The sequence below is a fragment of the Amblyomma mixtum genome, chromosome 10 (genome assembly GCF_055824585.1).
Source record: "Amblyomma mixtum isolate Tamu chromosome 10, ASM5582458v1, whole genome shotgun sequence".
NCBI lineage: Eukaryota > Metazoa > Arthropoda > Arachnida > Ixodida > Ixodidae > Amblyomma > Amblyomma mixtum.
In genome coordinates this window covers 104,001,088-104,019,199 of record NC_143021.1, presented here as the reverse complement: position 1 = coordinate 104,019,199, position 18,112 = coordinate 104,001,088, and the positions used below count along the sequence as shown (strand labels likewise).

Sequence of the window (18,112 nt, the reverse complement as noted above, 5' to 3'; positions counted from 1 at the left end):
GGTGAATCAGAGGCGACAGAGTATGAGGAACCCTTAGCCAGTACATGCCGTATGGAAAAATTTGCGAATGAAATCTGATCGGCCCCCAAAAAGGGGTCGCACCGATGCGAAAAAATTGATGCCACAGAAACCAGAAACGTTTCCAAAGTTTTTCATGGTTCACTCAAACAGATGAACCTGTAGCAAACTTGTCTGCATTTGTGATCGCCAACACTCTAAAGAACTGTGTAGGCAGAAACTACAAAGCAAAAAAGCAGCGAACCGGAGATCTCTTTGTAGAAATAGACACAAAAGAACAGAGCACCAAATTGATGTCTTTACAAATTCTTGGTCAAATGAGTGTGCAGGTAACCCCGCACCGGACCCTGAACCACTCAAAGGGCGTCATATCCGAACATGAACTCCTGCAGAGTACCGATGCTGAAATGGAAGAAGAAATAGCTGAACAAGGAGTAATGGCAGCCCGACGAATAACCATCCGGAGAAACAATGCTGAAATCAAGACAAAACACATTGTTCTAACTTTCAATAGCAAACTCTGCCTGATTCCATCCACGCCGCATACCTCCATTTAAAGTCCGCCCATACATACCGAATCCGAGACAATGTTTCAAGTGCCAGCGCTTTGGACACAGCATGTTGGCTTGCCGAGGTAAACCCACTTGTGTCACATGCGCAGAAGACGCACATACAGAGGAAAAATGCGAACGTACACCAAAATGCATCAACTGCAATGGCGCACATGGCGCGTACTCCATGTCGTGCCCAGTCTGGAAAACAGAAAAACAAATCATAACTTTGAAGACCACAGAAAACCTGTCCTACCTTGAGGCAAAAAAACGCGTCTCTTTCCAACAGAAAGGGACATACTCCGAAGCGGTGACGCGGGGACCGCCGCCGCCTTCGGTTTCTGTCGGCACACAGGTTGATCCGAAGGACCTGGGGTCGACAACCAAGTCCCCACCACAGAAGTCGGTGACACAGTCCACAGGGCTGAAAATTTCGCGGGAAGACCACGCGATCCTCGCCGGAGGCCCTCAGGCCCCACTTTCAGCAGCGGCATTCTCGGCGACAGACACCCAGAAAAGCTCTGCTGAACTAGACCTGTCGCCCCACCCCTCTAAGAAGGCAACTGCTGGCCCAAGAGACTCTGCCGCTGGAGCAGGGCCTGGTTCAGCGGTGCCAGCAAAAAAAAAAAAAAAAAAAAAAACGAATGCGAAGGCCACGGGCCATCGCAAACAAGAAGCATCCTCCACGTCCAACGTGGAGGAGATGGATGTCAGCGAAAGTCCGCTGACGTCTAAAACACACGCATCCGCGGATTATCCGCGGAAATCCGGCGCCACGAAAGTGGCGATGGATACAACTCCTGGTTCGCCACCGCTGCAGCGGCGGCAAGACTCCCTAGAGAAAAAAGGGAAACCACGAATCACTGCTCCTGAGAATAAGTAACTTTCCCCAATCCCCAACTGATCACAATGGCGTATCTAATACAATGGAACTGTAGAGGTCTACACAAACTACACAGACATAACCGATATGCTCAAAACAATGGCACCTACAGCTGTGTGCCTGCAAGAAACGAACCTTGGGCCACAGCACACAAACATCTTAAAAAAACATAACATGTTCCAGAAAAACCGAGTACAAGCTAGCCGACTCTCAGGAGGCGTCGCTATCATTACGCAAAGTGATGTCCCTTCAAGAGAGGTATCATTAAAGACGAACTTAGAAGCGGTCGCAGTAAACATCCTTAGCCATAAAACAATAACAATATGCTTTGTGTACATACCACCACACAACACAATAGCCATGCATGACCTAGAAGAACTTCTGGAACAGTTGCCAGAGCCATATGTAATAATAGGGGATTTTAACGCACACCCCTCATTCTGGTGAAGTGAGCATACTGATTCCAGGGGTCAGCTCATCGAGGATTTTATTCTTTCGAATAACATATGTTTAATGAATACGGGAAAAGCTAAGTACTGCTGCCCCAGCTCTGGAAAAATGACCTGCCTCGATTTAGCATTTGCATCACCATCTGTTTTTAATGATTTTATTTGGGATGTTTTAGATGACCCCCGGGGAATTGATCACTTACCTACGGTTTTAAAACTAACATCAGCTACAGTCATCCTTCCTACGAAGCCACAGTGATGGAAAATTAACCTCGCCGATTGGGCACTTTTCAGAACGAAGGCCACACTAGAAAAAGAATATGCCGAAACCCTTAATATAGAAGAACTAAATGAAAAATTTGTCACATGCTTAATATCTGCAGCAATAGAAGCCATCCCACAAACGTCTGAAATTGCAAGAAAAGCACATAAAGTTTGGTGGTCAAGTGAATGCTCGTTGGCTAAAAAGCAGCAAAACAAGGCTTGGGGCAACCTTCGCAGATATCCCACTGCAGGAAACTTCATCATCATCATCATCAGCCTGACTGCACCCACTGCAGGGCTAAGGCCTCTCCCATGTCTCTCCAATTAACCCTGTCCTTTGCTAGTTGCCGCCACTGTATCCCCGCAAACTTCTTAATCTCATCCTTCTCAGCCTTCTATGAACAAACCAATTATCCCCGCAGGAAACTTGCTCATCTTCAAAAGGGCTAGAGCCAAAGTACGATACATTAGACGCAACGCAGAAAGGGCATCATGGCAACAGTACATATCCTCCATAAACAGCTCAATATCATCAAAGAAAATGTGGAAGCAGGTGCGGAAATTCACAGGAAATTTTACTCCATTCACATTTCCAATGCTAACAACACCCGGTACTCAAACAACATTAGAAGAGCAGGCCAAGATATTGGGAGAGCATTTTTCCGCAGTTTCAAGCTCATCCAACTACACACACACATTTCAAAAGCAAAAAACAATAGTAGAAAGACAAAAACGGCCCTTTGGAACATGCATACATGAAGACTACAATCAGCTTATTACAATGCAGGAACTAAACACAGTACTAACATCCGGTAAAATGACAGCACCAGGCCCAGACAATATACATTATGCCATGCTTGCTCACCTCTCTGAGACTGCCATAGAGGCTCTCCTAAAATTTTTCAATAAAATATGGATGAGTGGAGAAATCCCCCAAGCATGGAAAGAAGCAATCATAGTACCCTTCCTAAAACCAGGGAAACCACAAACTAGTCCCACCAGTTACAGGCCAATAGCACTCACTAGCTGTATAGCAAAATCATTCGAAAGCATTCTAAACATCAGACTAACCTTCGTACTTCAGTCCCAGCAACATTTAGATATACACCAGTGCGGTTTTAAAAAGACATGTTCCACAACCGATCACCTTGTACGCTCTGAGAACACAGTCCGGGAAGCGTTCATCCACAACCAACACTGTATCGGGGTGTTCTTCGACCTGGAGAAGGCTTACGATACCACGTGGAGGTTCGGTACCCTCCGTGACCTAGCGGACCTGAATATCCGCGGCAGGATGCTGAGCTGTTTGAGCGACTTCCTGACCAATCGAACGTTCAGAGTCCGCCTAGGCGCAACATTCTCCAGGACTTTTATCCAAGAAACTGGTGTGCCCCAAGGAGGCATCCTCGGCGCGACCTTATTTGTCATCAAAATGGACTCCATAGGAAAAGTAATCCCAAAATCCATAATGTACAGTTTACGGAGACGACTTCCAAATAGCGTGCACGTCTTCCAGCATACCTACCTGTGAGCGGCAAATACAAATAACAATAAATAAACTGGCTACCTGGGCAGATAGAAACAGATTTAGATTTTCCCTTCAGAAAACAGTAGCGGTTCTGTTCTCTTTGAGACGAGGCCTACAGGCCGACCTCACACTATATTTAAACCAAACCCCACTACCTGTCAAACAAGAGCATAAATTCCTAGGGATACCTTTCGATAAAAAGCTCACTTTCCTGCCACATATAAACAGCTTAAAGAAAAAAGCTTCCCATTCCCTCAATGTGCTGAAAATACTATCAAGAAAACGCTGGGGGTCTGATAGAGCTTCCCTGTTACATATATATCGTTCTCTGGTTCGCTCCAAGTTAGACTATGGGTCCATAGTATACGGCTCAGCAAGACCGTCCTACATAAAACGACTGGATCCTGTCCACAATCTTGGTTTAAGGTTGTCTTCCGGTGCTTACAGAACTTCACCAATAGCAAGTCTGTATGTGGAAACTAATGAACATTCCTTAGAAGATCGAAGAACTGCACTAACTTGTACATACGTCATCAAAATCCTTTCTCAGCCCAAACATCTCTGTTACCCAATTGTCACGAAATGCCCATCCCGAATACTCTTCAACAACAAGCCTCATGCGATTAAGCCGTTGCTCTTGCGCTTCGAAGAAAAATGTCAAACTCTGAACATACTAAACGAAATCAAAAATATTGCCCCAAGACACGAAGCGCTACCACCGTGGTACACTCTCCCCACAGTGTATGACGTCACACTAACACGCCTCAGGAAAACCTGTACACCACACGACCATATAATACAAGAATATCTAGCACTACAACAAAAATACAGAAATTATACTGCCTTTTATACTGATGGGTCAAAAACTCATGCTCATGTAGGAAGCGCAGTAATACAAGAAAAAAATGAAAATGCAGTACGACTGCCCTCATGTGCTACAGTTTTCACCGCGGAGTGGTATGCTATCAGTGTTGCGCTACAGAAAATAACAAATGAAAACATCAAAACAGCATCATTTATACAGATTCACTGAGCGTCCTTACAGCATTAAACTCCAAAAATGCCACGGAGCCACTGATTGGAAGCATCATACACAATATAGTAAAGGTCACAACACAAAAACATGTTATAAAATCCTGCTGGGTTCCCAGTCACATTGGCATTAGGGACAATGAGAGAGCCGACATGTGTGCTGCACAAACCAGAACCATGGAAATAAAACATGTGAATTTGCCTCCTAGGGATTACATGAAGTTAGTGCATAGCAGACTAAGAACCAAGTGGCAAACTTCTTGGGAAAATGAAGGACACAACAAGCTGCATACCATAAAGCCCATTTTAAAAGAATGGAAATCATGCCGCCATAAAGAGCGTTTTATCGAAGTAATTTTATGTCGTTTACGCATAGGTCACACACACATCACCCATAGCTTCTTATTAGTAACGCGGATGGGTTACGTCCAAACTCTTTCCGCGAATCTCGCATCATACTCATTCCGAAAGCAGGCGGTGACCCCTCCAACCCGCAAGCATGGCGGCCCATAAGCCTCTTAAACGCAGACTACAAAATCGTCGCATCTTTACACAACAGAAGAATGCGGACGATTCTGCCTCACCGAATTCACCGGGCTCAAACCAGCAGCGTCCCTGACCGCTCAGTGTTTGCTGCATTGGCACTCACAAGGGACCTATTCACTTTTGCCAGCAGGACGAGCTTCACCGGGTGCTTTGTTTCGCTCGATCAGGCGAAAACATTCGATCGGGTGGAACACTCGTATCTGTTCGGAGTCCTCGAAGGCTTCGGATTCCCACCGCAAATTGTCAACAGGCTGCGCTTACTCTACGCTGACCTGAACGCTCGCCTCTCCCTAAAAGGCCACCAGAGCGCTCCCTTCTCAGTCACCCGGGGCATAAGGCAAGGATGCCCTCTCTCCCCAACGTTCTTCGTGTTATGCCTGGATCCACTCATCCGGCGCGTTGACGACAGCTCATCCATACGCGGCTTCCCTCTGCCTGGTCAGGGCCAAATCAAAGTTTCGGCCTACGCTGACGACGTGTCGCTTTTTCTCAGGGACGAGGATAGCGACGCCTCTTTTTCGCGGCTTTTTCACGAGTATAGCCAGATATCCGGGGCCCTATTGAACAGGAGAAAAAACAAGGCACTAAGGTTTGGCACCTTCACACCGAACCTTGCGGGCGAGCTGGAGTGGGTGCAGGGAGTGAAAGTCCTGGGAGAAGTATTCTTAGCCAGCGGAGAAGTAGCCCGCGAAACCTGGACTAACCTCCGCACGAACGCTGAGAAACGCCTCTCGGTGGCGTCAACTTTCCGCCTTTCAATGGCAGAGCGCAGTATATTGTGAAGTCCACAGTCCTAGCCGCATGGTTTTTGGTCGCCCGCGTCGCAACCCCATCGCGCACGTTTGCACGCAGGCTAACCACGGCCTGTTCTTCTTTCGTTTGGGCAGGCAAAACGGAGCTTGTGTCACGGTTGTTCATTTGCCTTCCGTCGTACATGGGTGGGTTCAGTGTACGTTGTATCCGCACCATGTGTAATATGCTTGCCTTGAGAGGTGTACGCGATCTTGTGCGCAACCCAAACTATCCCGGGAGAACGCTCCTCGCGTACTTCCTGGGTACAGCGGGTAACGTGTTTTTTTTCAGAACACATGGTTGGCCCTACAGCCGAGCAGCCACCGGCATTTTGTTAACGTGCGTCGCACACTGGCGTCGTTGTCTGCCAGCGTGCCCGATCTGGATGTTGATGAAACCCCGCCCTCCAGGGTGTGTGAGGTACTAACGGTAGCAGAGCTCACCCGCGAACAACTCCAGAAAACGAGACGGGCGCGCTGGCGCCAACTGACCTCACCTGCACTTCCTGCAGATATCAGGGACTTCGGGTGGTTTCGAGGCTGGCGGCTCCTGCCCACAAGAGACCACCTTGCGGCGTGGGGCGTGGCGCCCTCCGCCCGATGCCCGCAATGCGGTCTCTTGGCGCGCACCTTTTCGATACTAGTGTCACGGCTGTTTGTAACCCGCCTGGAAGCGCGCACTAGTTCACGCGAACTGTTTGCAAATATGCTCTTATGTGTCGGCATGTTCGTCATGTGGCGGCAGCGCGGAGTGGCTTCCTTAAATGGCCGTCCGCAAAGAGCGATGTTTCCGATTTTGCAGCGCCTCCGCACGCGCCTCTTTGAGCAAGCATGCGTGGACGCACTGGCAATGAGCGAGGCTGAGTTTTTCGGCAAGTGGTCGACATACTTGATCGTCCTGCGCGGCGATCGAGTGTCGGCCTCATTACTGCCATACTGAAATGCTCAGTGCTGCGGCACTGCGCATGCGCTCGAATGTTCAAACCATTGAGTTCAGAAGTTTTGTTTCGCATTTTATTGTTTTCATAGATGAAAATAAATTTCTCTTTCTACGCCGCCGCCGAGTGATTCAGTTCTTTTGCGAGCGCAAGTCAGCCCAAATAAACAGCTTTGTTTCGAAGTCTTGCTGGTGTCTTCCTGACCACTGGACAGCCCTCACTACAACGTGACATCTGGTGGAGGTGCTGGGTAGCCTTCCAGGTACCGGACATCCCCTGGAAGTCATGACCCTAGCCCTTTGAGTTATTCACCGGAGGACCTTACTCCAGTCTACCACGCAGCCTCTAAAGCCTCCAGTCATGACTTACGCCGCAGCAGTGCGCCGTCCTGTACCTTTACGACGGGACCCAAGCCCATATCGCCCTTAGCCAGCTGCGCTGGAGCGCCGCCCTCTCGCCCCAACTCGCCCGTCCTACGAGCGTCGCACACGGCCGCGGAAATGCGACGAGTGGTGAACATTCGACCAGCGCCGTCCACTATGCTTCCACTGCGGAGAAGCCGGTCACATTCTCCGGTACTGCCCATACAGGAGAATGGGCATCCGAGGGTTCTTTTACGACGCCCCACGACCCCGACCCGGCCAGCAACCAGCCGAAATCGAGGAGTTTTTGCGTCGGGAAGAATACTCATCGTCGGGCCGACTATCACGTTCCCCGTCGCCATCGTCACTGCGTTTTGTATGTCCTAGACGAGGCTACGCAGTGCGTGGACGCTCCCCCAGCCCCCGAAGGTTAAACTGCATAAATCAGCCTCTGGAGGTGAGGTTGCTTCTGACCTCAAGCACTAAGATCCTCCATCGACGAAAACACAAGACCGTGCCTCAACTACGACGACAACTACGACGTCAACTACAACGACACCGACGACGACACGGCCAGACTTGAAGCTTTTACCGCTACCCTTAAACCTAATTATGAACGCTAATGGACTCGAAGTTTGCATTCTCGGTGTTCATTTTCATTTTAAAGCGTCGAGGCGACGCTTCTTAGGGAGGGGGGTAATGCCACGTATCAATGTAGTGTCCGTTCGTTCGCGCAAGGCCGCGGGAAAGGGGTGTTATTATTTTTGTTCGTGACGCGAGAAGCGACCGGACTAATCTCAGTTGATCCCAGCCACCACGAAGAGCTGCATCTACGTGTTTCCAGATTACTCTAGATGATCTCGACCTGTTATCTCGAAGTTTCCTTGCCGGCTTTAAATTGAACGATGCCGCGAGCAGCGGGCATTCTTAGTTCGACGACTGACGAGCACGTTTGTTGCTTACGCCGCCGCCGAGTGATTCTGTTGCTTTGCGGGCTCAAGTCAGCCCAAATAAAGAGCTTCGTTTCCAAGTCTTGCTGGTGTCTTCCTGACCGCTGGACTGCCGTCACTACAACGTGACAATATATATATATATATATATATATATATATATATTGAAACGGGGTTCGTATACTAGTGAACTCGGCGATACAGTTTACAAAATAGCTTACCGGATGGCAGCAGAATCAGTCCGTCTAGACAGCCATAGACCTGGAGCCGCGCGCCGGCCCTTCGTCGGCCATCGGGGCAACATGCGGCGCGTTCATCGAGGTTCAGGCGCGTTCATTACAATTCACTACAATATATATATATATATATATATTGCATACACACACTGTGTAGGCACTGAAGGGAGAACGAGGGGTGCCTCAAAACTTGATTTCTCCCATCGCGAAAGTCGACTTGGCTTTCACGGTGCACCCCTGCCTTGTGGTGGCGTATTGCACCAGGTAGGGTGATGCCCTCATTCACGTGCCGCGTTTCTGCCTGTGCTTTCTAGCGACCGCGGAGTTTTAGCACAACGAGCCAAGCAATGATCTCGCGTTAAAAATCACTCTGGCCTTGTAACTTTAATTCCAAGACCACCTCATTTCCAGCCCTTCACATATCCGCGTTTGCTTCATCGTTACTAAAGAAATCACCTCAAGGACTTTCTTGGTTGAAAATTAATGTTATTTATATTGTGCGCTAATTTTCACACGAAAAAGAATTTCGCGACCTGTTTTTCACAATTTTCTAAATGCGCGCTGAATGGCAAAGGTGCATTGGTAGGACACTTCCAGACTAAAATTGCCCATAGAAGATGGTTCTCGTCATGCTGGCACTATTAAAAAGCGGGAGAAAAATTAAGTTCGAAGCTGGCAGAGCGAGACGCTTTTCTGAAACCTGTTCTCACGGACTCCGATTGATCACGGACGCCGGCACTTCGAGTTATCGAGCGCATTTTGCACTGCAGGATTGCGAGTAGTGGTCATACCCAGCTAGCATCCTCGTGACCCACTTGGCTGCGGGAGCTTTCCAGTGGCGCTGACTCTACCGGAAGCTGTCGGAAGCATCTTCGTCGACTTCCCGGGGACTAGCTTCATAAAATGACTGCTCGTGACGGACGGACTACTCGGAAGCAGCTGCAGCTAATCCGGCACTTCGACTTATCGAGCGCATTTTGCACTTCAGGCTGGTGCGAAGCTATCCCGTGGCTCGTTGCTTAGATTTTTTTAAATCTTTGCTGTTGCTGTTGCCAAGCTTGCGTTTCTTCTGCAGTGCTATTGAGGATATTGATCTTTTTCTTTGTACGGCTTGTGCGTCTCCTCATAGCAAGTGGCAATGCCTAACCCATCGCAGGCCTCAGACCGGGACAATTGTTCCGACCTGCGCGAGCTTCGTGCAGAGATGAAGACGGTGAAAGACAGCGTGCAATTCATGAGCAACGAGTTTGAGAGCATGAAGAAGCAACTGGCTGTGGCGCGGACAGAAACGGTTGCTGTAAGGGAAGGAAAATGAAAGTTTACACTCTAAATGCCAGGAAAGTGACGCCGCTCTCAAACCACTTGAAAGCAGAATGGTTCAGTGTGAGCAGTACTCTCCTAGGACCAACGTAGAAAACGAAGGCATCCAAAAGAAACAGGATGAGGATGTTCTTGACGTAGTGATTTCGATAGGTGACATTATAGGCGAGCCTGTAAGCACTGCCGACATCGAGGTGTGTCACCGTGTACCAACTCGAGACGAGGGAAAGAGCAATGTACTGCTGCAGTTCAAAGGCAAACAAAAGAGAGATGCATTTCTTGCAAGGGCACGCCGAACTGTAATCAAGCACAGCCAGCTCGGAATCCAAAGTGAGACCCAAAATGAAGCGCGGATCTTCCTAAATTAGCACGAGCGTCCTGCACTGAAACACCTCTTGCACCTAGCTAGCACAAAAAAAAGACTGAACGCGGATTGCGGTTTCTGTGGGTGCGGAACGGCAATTTCTATGCGCGAAAAGAAGAGGGGAGCGATGCCATACGGATTGCTCCTGATAGGGATCTATGTAAGATTGACCTAGCGTTTTTTTAGAGCGCAGCTCTTTGGCGTCCGTTCCTGGGTTTCGCGTCGTCGTCGGCGTTGTCGTCGGCCTCGTAGCCAGCTCCGCCCCCCTTTCATCCCCCCAGCGCTAGCAGCGACCGACTGATACCGCTGGATGCCGCTGACGCCGCTAGAGAGTCAAGATAACGTGACTGCATAGAACAGCGTCGCCGCCATGCAGAAAGAAGAGGAAAGGGTCCCCCCCCCCCCCCCCCCTGTTCTTGTGTGGCGGATAGGGTGCTCTTCAGTTGCCGACGCGCCGGTTATTTCACGTAGGCCCCGGCACGTCGACGAATACGCGACCACCTTCCCACGGCTAGACCTGGTTCTTAGCGCTGCGGAAGCGAGGGTATCATATTGTTTGTGTCGGCATCGGCGGCGTTGTCCCTGAAACCAACTCTGCAGCTGGGGTTGACTCACTATCGAAAAGGTGAAACAGCTTATTTGCTCAAATTTCGCATTAGGAAGTAACGTAATCGTCGGTAATTTTTTTCTTTTTCTTTTGCTCTAAGTTTTTACCCCCCTGTTCATGTATAAAAAATACGCCTTACCCTGCGACATTACTCTTCACTGTGGTCAAAAGCAGAATAGCATCTCTCCTATTCATATTTATGCACGCTCTCACTTGTAAAGAAGACCAGGTCGCTGTGTTCTTAAGTAACCTCCATTTCAAACTTGACGTCATAATGTTCTCGGAAACCTGGTATCAAAATAGCAGCCCTGTACTTATCATAGATGACTACGCCCATTACAAACTCAACAGAACAGGCATGCGTGGAGGGGGCGTTGTACTACATGTTAAACGGTGCATATCAACAGAGGTGTTCAAGGAAATCACACGTGCCACAACTGATTACAAATCCCTGTGTGTGACATGCGGCCTTGAGATGTTTCTTGTCATCTACCGTCCTCATTCTGGAAATAGCAACGAGTTCATTAATTTTCTAGAAGAAATGTTTGAACATGCCTCGATTCACCACTTGCGGTTGCTACTTGGCGGTGATACGAATATTACATGCAGATTGATAGTCAACATTTTCGTGAATTAGGAAACAAGTTTCTTGCTTCTGGGTTTCACAACGTCATAACGACGCCAACTCGTCAACGTCGACAAGTCAGACACTTCTCGGTCTTTTTGTATTAATACAGACACACCTGTTCTAGCGGCTAGTACAATCAGTACTTACATCAGTGACCATTGTCCAATATATATATATATATATATATATATCAGTTATTCTACCAATATAGCCGGCAAAAACAGTGCTCAAACAGGATTAAGTACAGATGCTTGTCAAATGAGAACCATCAAACGTTTCGCAAACGAATAATCAATGCGGACTGGTCATCCGTTTTTTACAAGGTCTCCAGCAGTGACGCCTACAGTGAGTTTTTGTCAATATTCCCTCGGCTGTATGAGTTGTCGTTTCCATGTCAGAATGTTAAACTTAAGGAAACAATAAGGAAACCTTGGCTGGGACCAGAACACATAAAAATGATAACTGAAAAAAAACCTTTTTCAAGCCTTCCTCAGGACAAAAGACCTAGATAAACTTGACATATTTAAGAAGTATCGGAACAAAACTAAACGCAGAATTGCGAAGAGCAAAGTACTACTACAACCACCTTTTCAAAACTGCAAGAAAAGAGCGTCCGGACAAAGTTTGGAAAATATTCAACGAAGCCATAAATAGACAAATAACACGAGAAAACACTTCTGAATTGAAAATAGGTGGTAAAAAAATTATTCAGAATTCCTCTAGCCGAGTATTTCAATGACCACTTTGTTAATGTACCAAAGCCAGCAGTCGACAACTCGACTAGCGCTTTGCTTCAATAGGAGTTTAAGGAGACATTATTTCTTTACCCAACTGATGAAACAGAAATCTATCGCACATTCATAAACTTGAAAAACACCAGTGCTAGCGATATTGATGGCTTTCAGATAAAGGAGTGAAATATGTTATCGATATTATTGCGCCGCATCTAGCATACATATTCAATCTGGCTCTTACAGCTGGTTGTTTCCAGGAGAGGATGAAAATCGCAAAAGTTTCAGTTCTTTTTAAGGGGGGCGATAAAATTGATGTTAACAACTATATACCAGTCTCAGTGCTTCCTGTATTTTCTAAGGGTGTAGAGAAGATTATTCTTTTGCACATGAACAGCCTATTCGTTAAACATGGCTTTCGCAAAGGAAAGTCAACGCAAACAACATTATTAACTCAGAAGGAATGAATAATTTCCAATATTGATGAAAGCAGACTTACCCTCGGAATTTTCATTGACTACCGCAAAGCATTTGATCGCCTTTACCATGAAATATTGCTAGAGAAACTGTTTAGTTATGGTATCCGAGGAGTTGGTTTCGCTTTACTTAAATCTTTTCTTTTGAATCGTCAGCAGCGCGTTTCTATCGCTGAATGTAGCTCGTCACACAGATTACTAACTTCCGACGTGCCACAAAGAAGTATTTTAGGGCCCTTTCATTTCAATACCTAGGTCAAAGATATCGTGCAAAAGGAAAGCAACGCAATATACGCGCTCTACGCAGATGACACGAGCATCTTTTTCACTGGTAAAAATGTAGGCGAACTATTAACAGAAGCCAATAAAGAGCTTGCAATAGTTTGCGATTGGTCAAGTAAGGACTGTTTAAAAATAAATAGCAATAAATCTAAGGCCATATTAATCAGGGCTAGATGGAAGCAAGCACAGATGGAAGAAAGGTTGGTTCTTGGAGATGCACCCATAGAAATTGCTAAGAAACATAAAATTCTTGGCGTGACCTTTGCTGCTGACATGTCATGGAATCATCACATTCAATCGTTATTAAAGACACTATCTACGTCAGACGGCGCACTAATATGGTGCCGTAATTTTTTTTCCAGATAGAGCAAGAGCAAAACTTCAGATTTATCATGCACTGCTTTCTTCTCACATAAATTACTGCACACTGGTTTGGGCCACAACCACGCAAACAAATATTCGAACACTGCTCCTTCCTGAAAAGAAAGCACTTCGTTGCATTGCAAATGTGTCCTATTTACATTCTTCTGCACTATTGTTCACACGATATAACATAATAAGCGTCGAAAAAATTTACGAGTTCCGTCTACTGTACTTATATTTTCCGATGAAAAGTTGAATAGCCTCATAAGATTCCTTTCGCAGTTGCAGAAAAAGAAAAGCGATTGTCGCACCCGTGGATCTGAGACGTGGCTGATACCACGCTGACGCACAACATGCTATGCTTGCTTAACAAATTCCTCTCTGAAAATTTCGACTTAAGCGCATGTAATACAAAGCAGACGCGTGAAATTTTTTCTCATCACAGTTTTTGTGCAGTTAATGGTATTCACTGTATTTTCATTGCCTTTCAAATTTTCCTACTGTATGCTTTCTTGCTGTGTTTTGATGTGTTTCGAATGTGTTTTGATCAGTCAATTTGTGTGAAAGTGGAACTGCACATGTGTTCAGAATTTTCTATTGGCTATATGCTGCTGCCTTGTACGGGAATCAGGCACCCTCAAGCTGCTAATGGCAGCTTTTTTGCCTCATGACCCCCAACGAGTTGTTGCAAATAAAGTTTTGAATTTAATTGAACCAACACTTCCGTTTTCAATTTCGGCTGCCGACCTGATAGACGCGGATTCGATCCCGGCCGCAATGGTCGAATTTGGATGGAGGTAAAATTCTAGAGGCCCTTGAAGTGTGCGATGTCAGTGCACGTTGAAGAACCTCAGGTGATCGAAATTTCCGAAGCCCTTTACTACGGCGTCCACATAGCTTGAGTTGCTTTGGTACGCTACACCACACCGCCATTAACCAAACCAAACATTTTAGAGTGAAACTCTAAGAGGCAGAAGTATAATAAATAAATAAGAGTAAAGGCAGGAAGATTGGCCTCAGTGGTTGACAGCTGCATAGCTGCTAGTCTACGATTGGATTAAAGTAAATTAAAATGTTACTTTAGGAAATGAGACAAGCGAGTGATTCAGCTATGACTGTGTCAAGGTATGCAGGGAGCTCTCGTAATTCAGTAGCTGCCCGGTGCCTCGCACAGCATGTAGGGTTCAGGTAATTGGGCCGCCAGGCGCGGTCTAAAACTTGACAGCACAGACCCTTCAAAATGGACAGCGCGCGCATGCCTTTGGAACTGATACTCGAAATGCCAACGTGGCCGTGTGCGTTCCACTGAGCACCGCTAGAACTGGATGAGTTTCGGGGCGTCTGTTTGAGACCAACTAATTATAAAGTTCTACACAATAATTATAAGACACCATAATGGCGTCCTTTTAGAACGTAGACCACAAACGAATTACATGATGAACAGCTCGATGCACACATGTGGCATGTCGGGCTACAGAGGTAAGGGCACAATTATAAGGTATTTTTCTTTCTGAATTCACCACGCACAAGGGTCATCAGATATCTGAAGAGCGGGGCTTTTGAGCTTTTGCACACCGGCCTACACTGTAGCGAATTAGACCGCGGGCACAGGGCGGATAATAATTGTGGAAATACTTCGTTTCTGAAATTCACCGTGTAAACTCTCGCATTTTCAAGAGGCGCAGATTTGCAAGAGTAGTCTTCGTTCCACAAAGTAGTTGCATAGCCGCAATGCGGGGGGTATACAGGAGGAAATCAAGCGAAGACACCTATGACACCTCCGCAGGAGCACTTCCCTTTCATCTTCAACGCATCGCTGAAGACGACCTCGGCGAAACTCCTACTAGGAGAAAAGAGGCAGTGGAGAAACTCGCACAGCTTATATCAGGTGAGCAACCGAAAGTACCTGTAGTGAGTGCTTGGCATCGTTTTCCTTTTTCCTTCCTTTCCATGGAAAGTGAGCGGCTATATAGATTACCTCTTGTAACCACCACATTGATTTGCGCGTGCAACTAAGAAAATACGCAAAAAACTGGCGTTGAAAGGCATTATAAATGGTATGCGAAATCGCTCAAACGTGATCCGTTTCCTCCGATCCTCTTTCCTCATTCGGAAGTAAATTGTTTTGCAAATATGCAATAGTATTTTAAAATGAGGCAGACACACAAAAATTGAAAGAATGGATCATGTACGAAGACAAAGTTTTCTTCATCTACGGAGTTTCCGTGAAAGCTGAATAGCTTCCCTTTGTAGTCGTATGGCTGCGTTTGGCTGGATCTTAATGAAAAAATTGCTCCCTTACATTAAACGTGCTCCAGCTTGGGGGCTTCTCTCATTATTCGACCAATGGCGCTTCCATTTCAAGTCGTTGATTGATTCCTTCTGAGCGCACCATCTGATATGCAGGCCGTACTGATTAGCTCCGTTGGTAAGGCGACTGTCCGGCATAGTCGGCGGTGCCGGTTTCGAGCCCCCACCAGGATGAATATTTCTTGACCTGCGGAGTTTCTAGGACAGCTGCCTAGCTTTTCTTTTTTGCCGTATGGAGGCGCTTGGCTGGAAGCTAATGAGTAATTGCTCCCTTATGTCAAGCAACTTGTAAGCACAGATTAGCGATTTCACAAGTTTCCTTAGAGACACGAAAGTGCGCGAAATTTTCAAAGCCAATGCTCAACCAGTAGGCAATCACCGTCTGCTGCTACATTCCTTGAATTTCTTTTAAACGAGCGGGGCATAACATTTCCTCACCCGGTAAATAAGATCATTAGCTTCGGCAGGATGGAATTTCTCTAGTTGGAACGATGTTCCTAGTCCGTTCTTCAAAGGCAGAGCACTCATCGCTGAAATGTTTTTCAAGATATTCCTGTCAACTTGAGGCAAACAACCGCCAGTCATGACAGATGCTTTAGCACGGCGCCGTGCTGACCTGACGACTGCAAACCAACATTGAACGCAGAGGAGCCTGATCTAAATTCAAGAATTAACACGGAATTCCTCCTCCGTTTCCTGCGAGTTAGGAAGTACAACGTGGAGGCAGCGTTGCAGACCATCAGAAACTACTACTACAATCTGTGCACCTGCGAATCGCTGTACCTTGATCTCCTAACGTCGACGGTGCCCCCTGAAGCCCGCAAATTGATCACGGTGATGCCAGGAAAGGACGTGCCAGGGCGCAACATGCTTCTCTGTAATCTAGGCAAGTACAATCAGTTTTTACCGCGTTAATCGAATTACTGCAACAACGCACAAAATATCTTCAATACAGGACGTTTTGGGAAGTAACCAGCGTAGTCGCTTTAGCGCGTGTGCTTCGATGTACGCTACAGTCGTGTTTACATCGACGCTGGTTTTTTACTTCTCTCAACTGTAGCTCACAAGTCCTTCTTGGAGACTGAAAACAAAAAATTTACCGAGGGCACTTAAGACTACTTACATGCATTGCGAGTGAAAGCATTGTTTTTCATTTTTATTTCCCTTTTGTTTATTTAATTATTTTTCTCTTCCTTTCTAATGACACATGTAGTCATTAGCATTCAGTTGTAAGGCGGCGGGTGTACTGGGTTCAACTTTGTTCGGCCGGAACCAACGCGGTTTTGAAAAAAAACTCTGCCTCTCCCGTAACCGAGAGTAGAGTAAGCATGAAATGTTTCGGGCATAATGCGAAGCGCACGCGGACACGACGAGACGCAGGCCTGACAAGACTGTATATGCAGCGCGTTCGAAACTGTCCGAAGTGCGTAGAGGCGAATACGTTTTCAGCACCGCTTTGCGTATGTGACACTGGTGATGTTACCACGGATTACGTCACACATAATTCATGACGAAGTAATGACAAATTACTGATTAGTGTGTAATGACTGATTAATGACTAAATACTAATAAACTGCTAATTAATGACGCTTAAGCTTCGCCTTTAGGAGTGGAACGCGACAGCGTGTTGTAGCGCTGCCAGGCAGTCCGCGGAACGCCACCACCCGTTCGGCGTGATGCCTCGTCCTTTGAACGCGACGCTTTTTGAGGAAAGGAAATTACGCAGTAATTCTCTGCCATCTCGGTGGACACCTGAGCCGAACCTTACAGGAATGTAGGAACGCCACCACCCGTTCGGCGCGATGCCCTGCCCTTTGAACGCAACGTTTTTTGAGGACAGGAGATGGAGCAGTAATTCTCTGTCATCGTGGTGGACACCCGAACCGCACCGTAAAGCATTTCCTGCTTAAATATACTGCGAGAGGTACTGCGAGAGGTACTGGGATCGATACCCCGCACCTCCACCAAATATGTTGCGGGAAAGAATATATTTACAGATATTTACAAATAGACAAGAACAGCTGCGAGCAGCACCGAGAACACAGTCCGAACTTCGCTGTCGTCTTCCACTCTTCCCACTCGTGCCATCGCTCTTTGTCGTCGTCCTCTACCCGCATCAATATTGTGGCATGTATGTGCTTTTTGCACGCGTTATTAGAAATCGGAAATTATAATTCCGTGCGTTATCAAACGCACAGCTCGACTGATATCTTGATAAACATTGAGAAGGCACTGGCAGCAGTTATTTTTTGTGACTCGTTTGGAGACCAACCGGCGCTTGCATGCCGGTCGCGTAGGAGGGCTTAGAGAGTCTCGTTAAATCTCAAGTCTCGTACGGTGCCCGGATTTTCTCGTTTCAGAGCCCGGATGATGGCTCTCTGTCTCGGCGTGACGTCACGACATTGCCGACAACGCGAGCTAAAAACACTTCATGCTTAATAGGGGTTGCGAGCTCGCCTGGCTGCCTGAAAGTAATTTTCATC

General features: G+C 46.9%; 1 pseudogene; it reads left to right on the top strand.

Moving 5' to 3' along the window:
• The window catches only part of LOC149326594 (uncharacterized), a 33,832-nt pseudogene extending 23,969 nt beyond the window's left edge, over window positions 1-9,863 (top strand).
• Window positions 9,864-18,112: the final 8,249 nt, after the last annotated feature.